The sequence below is a fragment of the Chrysochloris asiatica genome, unplaced genomic scaffold, assembly GCF_000296735.1.
Source record: "Chrysochloris asiatica unplaced genomic scaffold, ChrAsi1.0 scaffold00321, whole genome shotgun sequence".
Classification (NCBI taxonomy): domain Eukaryota; kingdom Metazoa; phylum Chordata; class Mammalia; order Afrosoricida; family Chrysochloridae; genus Chrysochloris; species Chrysochloris asiatica.
Genome location: NW_006408839.1, coordinates 271,758 through 278,625, shown reverse-complemented (window position 1 = coordinate 278,625; position 6,868 = coordinate 271,758).

Below are 6,868 nucleotides of genomic sequence, written 5' to 3'. Positions count from 1 at the left end.
TCTATAAATATCTGTGCTCCTACGTACCAAGGGACTGAGTGTTAATCTCATTAGTCAGTGTTGAGTGTTGTGGCCCATGATGTTCCCAATTTCATGTCAAACAATCGCTTTTCCAAAATATGAATGTACTCCTTCCTGATACATCCAGAGCCATCAGAATCTTGAATATACTGCTCTGTCATCTTGGTTTTTTTTTTTTTTTTTTTACATATTAAAACAAATTGGATTTTTATTAATGGAAAGACATTTGTTTTTATTTCATTAAAAATAGACATCTCTCAAGTTGACACAGATTTTAAAAGAAAGAGTGGCAATGAAAAAATGGAGAAAGTACATATTTATGTCTTCTGACTACTGTGGTATCTGACAAGGAAACTTATCTAAAGCTTTGATTTGGTAAACACCGTTCCTTCCTGAAGTGATAGGTCAGTGACTGTGCTTCAGGAATTCACAGCCTCAGTACAATTGGCATCTTGGGTGAGGTAATTCTTTGTTTGGCAGAGCTGCTTTGTACATTGTGGGATCCTTGTACATAAAAGCATCCCTAGTCTCTCCACATTCCTGAATGAAATACCAGTTGTAACAACTAAAAATGGCTCTAGACATCATTGCCAAATGTCTCCTCAGGACAATGTCAGCTCAGCTGGCAACCAGTGAGATACACACACATGCTCCTGCATGTGTGCATGATGCTTGGTGGTAGTGTGTCGTGGAGTTGGTTCCAATTCATAGCGACCCTGTCTAGGGTTCCCGAGGCTGTAAATCTTTACAGGAGCAGAAAGTCTCATCTTTCACCAACAGAGCTGCTGGTAGTTTTGAATTGCTGACCTTGAAATAGCAGTCCGACTCATAACCACTACGCTACCAGAGCTCCTTAGCATATAAAAGTAAAAATGTAATAGTAATTTATATGTGTATTGTTTTATACTTTGGTGCAGAAGTCTTGACCGACAGTTCTCTTCTCTCAGTTGGAATGTGGAGAAGACCCTGGAAAAGGAAACAAGAATTCTGGGACCAGTCTTACCAATTTGTGGAGGTCATTTTGGACAGGTGGCTGGCTTTGCTGACTTTGTTTCCCTACATTTACAACGAGCAATGTGTACATGTGTGGTGACTTCAAAGCCCAGGTTCTCTAGCATTCTATACTATTTATCTTTGCTGGGAATAGTAACATCCAGAGAAAAAATCTCTCAGTAGAGCAGACAACCAATAAAACCAAATCCAGTGCTGCCAGGAGGATTTCTGAGTAGAACTGCTCCATAGGGTCCCTGAAGCTGTCATCTTTATGGGAGCAGACTGTCTCATCTGCCTTTCCCAGATCAGCTGTGGGTTTGAACTGTTGACCTTGTGGTTAGCAGATGATGCTTAACCCACTGTGTCACCAGGGCTCCTTGGAGCAGACAAGACTTCCTAAAATAGGTCTATTCGTTTTGTACATCTTTAGGGAGGGCTGCCAGTCTCTATGTCAAGCTAGACCTGTTGTAGTCAAGTTGATGCCATCTCATGGTGACCCGCCCCCCCCAAGCCCACCCCCCCATGTGCTTTATGGAAGCGGATTGACAAGTCTTTCTCTCTGGAACTGCTAGATGGGCTCAAACTGCCAACCCTAAGTTGGGAGTTATGGGAAAAAAGTTTCTGCCACCCAGGGTCCATATTTTTCATTTGTTCCATTCCAAGAATAAATATACAAAAATTTATTGTTCTCTATAATTTGTCCACAGCTACAAATCAGCAGGTCCCTGGTGGTGCAGTCATTAAAGCACTGGACTACTAAATGGTTTGAACCCATGGAAGAACGATGTGACAATCTGCTTTCATAAAGACGAGCTCCGCTGCCATTGAGTGGGTTCTAACTCACAGTGACCCTTGCAGGACAATCAAAATGCACCTTTGGCTTTTCCAGATTGTCAATCTTTACAAGAGCAGACAGCTTCATTTTTCTCCTGAAAAGCACTTGGTAGGTTTGAACTGCTGACCTTGCAGTTAGCATTCCAATGCCTAACCCACAGTGCCACCAGTGTTCCTTATTCAACAATTCTATTTATAATGGTGGTGGTGGTTGTGTGTCAGGGAATTGGCTCTGACATATAGTGACCCTGTATGGGGTTACTGAGGCTGTAAATCTTTACAGGATCATAAAGCCTCATCTTTCTCCCTCAGAGAGGCTGGTAAATTTGAACTCCTGACCTTATTGTTAGCAGCTCCACTACGTTACCAGGGCTTCTTTTATTATAATAAAATTTCTTAATAAACAGAATTTTCTATAAGCATAAACGTTTTGATTCTCTCCTTTCATATCAGTAGTTTGAGCCAAAACAATACATTAAAAACATTAAATTTAGTAATAACATGACAAATTCAAGCAAAACCCCAAACCCACTGTAGCCTACTTGATTCTGAGTCTTAGCAACCCAATCTCAGATAGAGTAGAACTGCCCCATTGGATTTCTGAAGCTGTAAATCTTTAGGGAAACAGACTAGTGATTTTGAATTGAACTTGCAGTTAGCAGCCCAACACTTTACTCACTGTACCATCAGAACGCCTTTTCATAAAGATTACAGCCTTATTCCACTCCGTCGCCCAGGATTGAGTTGGAATTGGCACCATGATGGCAGTGGATGGGCTTACAAATCACAACAGGAAGTTGTAGATCGTCTCATTGAGCAGGAATTTGTATATTGTTTTATCAACCAGGAAGTTGTAGATCATCTTCCAGAGCAGGAAGTTGTAGATGTCTGCTTGAATGGTAAGTTGTAGATCATTTAGTTGAACATGAAGTTGTACATCGTCTCGTGGAGCTGGAAGCTGTAGATTGTCTCATTGAATAGGAAGTTGTAGATCATCTTATTGAACACGAAGTTGTATATCGTCTCATGGAGCAGAAAGAGGCGACTGTTGGAAGACACTGGAGAAACTCAGAGGGTGATGGAGCCTGTGCAAATGCAGCAGAGTCAGGAAATCTATTTGAGAAACTGAATGTACAATATGGGATGGACAAATACTAAGTAAATGACCACTTGCTTAAGAACACATGTGAATATTCAAGCATAGCAGTGTGACTTTGGCATTTACCCAACTGATCTAATAGAATGCAAGCTTCAGTAGGGCAGAGGCTGATATTTGTCTTGTTTGTCACAGGATCCTTGGATTTTCAGAGGTGTGGTGCTGTAGAGTATGCACTGGACTACTAACATCAAGGTCTATATTTCAAACCCACCAGTCACGTCTCAGAAGAAAGATGAGGCTGTCTGCTTCTGCAAAGATTTATAGCCTCAGAAACGCCATGGGGCAGTTATACTTGGTCTCATAGGGTCTCTGTGAGTTGGAATCAACTTGAGGATGGTAGTTTGTCTTTTTTGTTGCTGCTTTTTTTTTTTCCCCCCAGGGGCTGAGTAATTATGACTGAATGAATCAATCTTACTTTGAACTGCCACTGGTGACAAGTGTGGACTCTGACACCTTGTGACCTCTTGCACTTGAATGTGTGTGCAAATTCAGGCATGTTATCTTCCTGTTCTATGCTACTAGGTCATTGTTGTTGTTAGGTGCCATCGATTTGGCTCCTACACATAGCAATCCCATGCACAACAGAATAAAACACTTCCTGGTCCGGCACCCTCCTCATAATATTTGCTATGGTTGAGTGCATTGTTGATGACACTGTGACAAATCATCTTATTGAGGGTCTTCTTCCTTTTCTTCTTTTTCCTGGTCCTTCACTTTACCAAGCATGAAGTCCTCCTCCAAGAACTGGTCCCTCATGATAACTAGAGACAAAGTCTTGCCATCCTGGCTACTAAGGAGGATGCTAGTCTTCATGTAAGTCTTGATTAAAAAGTGAACAAAAGTGCCAAATCTAGGTGTCTTGAACTAGAAGGTCCCTTGTCATTCTAAGAGATTTTTATGAGAAACATGGGGCTATGTTCACAGGGACACTGGGTCTCACATTTGCTCTTACTGGGTCTAATAAAACACTCATATTTCCACCAGTCCATCAGAGACGTGTTTGTTTAGTCTTCATGCTACTGGAGGATGTGTCTTCCAAGAAAAATTCCAAAATGATGTTTATACTGGTAGATGATTCCCCCACCAATAAAAATGAACTTGCTGATCAGTGAGCCACACACATTGAAATGAAAAGTGGCTCTAGGAGCAACCATAATTGTATGAACAACTCTTAAATCAATGGTGAAAATTAGTTAAATAAAAGACTTGGGAAACGTACGTCTGGCACTCTATGTACATCATACATTGAGTTTTGACAAAAATATTTTTTTTCCCTAAGAGAAAACAGATCTTCCAAGTAGTACATTCAACATCTAATTAGTGAATAAAGATATGTAAAATGCTAACTTTTACATAAATTACATTGAAAGGATCCAATCAGGAAGCACAAGTGATTAAGTAAGCAAGAGTTTCATTAGTGATGGTTGCTGTTGTTGTTAAGTGTTGCTGAGTCATTTCTGACCCATAGCATCCCTTTATAGGGTTTCTGAGGAGCAGCTGGTGAGTTTGAGCCTCCAACCTTACAGTTCAAACCTACCTTGTGGTCCAGTGTTTATACTACAGCACCAGTCTCCTATAATCCCTGGTATGGTGTTGCAGGATAAGCACTGGACCACAAGGTCAGTTTGAACTGCAAGCTCAGTGGCTCAAATCCAACAGTCACTCCTTGGAAACCCTATACAGGATCACTATGAGTTGAAACTGACTAGATGGCACTTAACAACAACAGCAATGGAAACTCTACAAGTGCCCCTGGAAATGAAAAACAAATTGTCAAATAAAATGTCATAAAGTACACAGAGTTTATTTGAAAAATCAATGAAAGCCTTCATTATTAATTTTATCTGTTTTGCAGCATCTCTAGCTTAAATAAAAACAATATTTTTATAATTAATCTATGTTCTGCCCTCTAAAATTAAGTATTTGTATTTTGGAATCAAAGTCTGTCTTTGCACAAGAAAGAATGTCCTGAAAACGAATGCATTAAAAAACAAAACAAAACAAAAAAAGGCAGATGTACATTGAATGGAAGAATTACAATGATAATCTCATTGTAAGAAGGCTTCATTGATTTTCAATGAATAGCAGAGAAACACTGTGAGATATAGTGCCGGAAAATGAGCCCCTCAGGTAGGAAGGCACTCAAAATGTGACTGGGGAAGAGCTGCCTCCTCAGAGTAGAGTTGACCGTGATGATGTGAATGGAGTAAAGCTCTGGGAGGAAAGCCTGTGGGACCTTCATTTGCTGATGGGGCAGAACATGGAATGTACAAAATATGAATCTGGGAAAATTGGAAGTTGTCAAAAATGAAATGGAATGCATAAACATTGGTATCATAGGCATTAGTGAGCTGAAATGAAATGATATTGGCCAGAGCAGAAAGCTTCATCTTCCTCCCTAGGAACTGCTGGATGACTCGAACTGCTGATCTTGTGATTCGAAGTCCTTGCTTATCCTACAATGCCACAGGGACTCTTTCATAAATGTAGAGGGTTCTAACTCAGATCCATATTGATGATTGAATACAATTAGATCACTTAGTCCATGAAACCGAGGGTATATGAGGAGCAGAGAGAAAAGACTGATGGTTGAGGAGTAAGTCACTGAGGGATAAAAGAAGAAGAGAAACCAAAGATCAACATTTGGACAGATGACAGTGTACCAGACGTACAAGGATGGTCGTTAAGATTTGCGTGCATGCGTCATTAATTAGTAACTGTCAGAAGCACTTGGTCCTCAGTGGCCCTTGGAAACATAGAAAACAACGTTACTTTTTTTTTCAGAAAGAAAGCCTGAAAATGAAGGGTTCTTTCACAGAGAGATCAGAACCAGGCTAGTTACAAACAAGAACTTTGGGAATGGAATCTAGGTACCACAGTTGGATGGCAAGCTCTCCTTTACTCATCCAGCAGCTGGATTATTCAGTGCCCATCAACTGAAGAATGGATAAACAAACTGTGGTACATACACACAATGGAATATTATGCTACCTTGAAGAACAGCAAGGAAGCTCTAAGCTATCACATAACATGGATGAACCTTAAGGACATTATGCTGAATGAAATTAGTCAGTCTTCAAAAGGAGGAATACTGCATAGGACCACTATTGTAAAAGACTAAGAAAAAGAACCCATACTAAGGGAGGATGGGGATTATTTGCTGGTTACCAGGATGTAGGGTGTGGGGTGAGGGGAGAGAAGGGAAGGTGGAGCAAAGGCTAGGGAATAGACACAGGATAGTTTGGATGCTAGGGAGCGGGGGAATGCACAAGAAGGGGGAGGGGAATAGAAGAATAAGGTGGATGGGAAAGCAATTAGGCAGGTTTGCACGGGCTAAGTGAGACAGAGGTAAATAATGATGTATGCACAACCTTGGAACAACAGGGCTCTGGGATATAGGGATTGAGACATGGTTGGAATGGGCGGGGGGAATGTTAAGATGCTTGACCGTCTTTTGAATCTTGGTTTCCCTGGCATACCATTATAAAATAGACACTTGAAGGGGAAAGAAAAGAATAGGCAGAACTATCTCCACAGAAAGCTTCTAAGTCTGTCTGTCTTCTGCCTATAACTGATTGGAATACCTAAAATGGGGCTAAACTTACCCAGTGAAGGAGGCTTCCTGCAGAGCCTCTGCATTACATAAGACCATAGGTGGAATTCTAAACTCCATTTAGAATCTTCTGAGGAGGAAAATTTCCATTAGAAAGGATAAGCAGACAAACCTGGAGTGGCTAGAAGAACAGAAGATACTTCTTGAAAGAAAGACCAAAAGGAAAACACAAAACGATAATGGCAGTACAACTGACTACTACAAGAACAAACAAGTTGCTCACCCAGGAGACATCAAGGCAAGCAGTC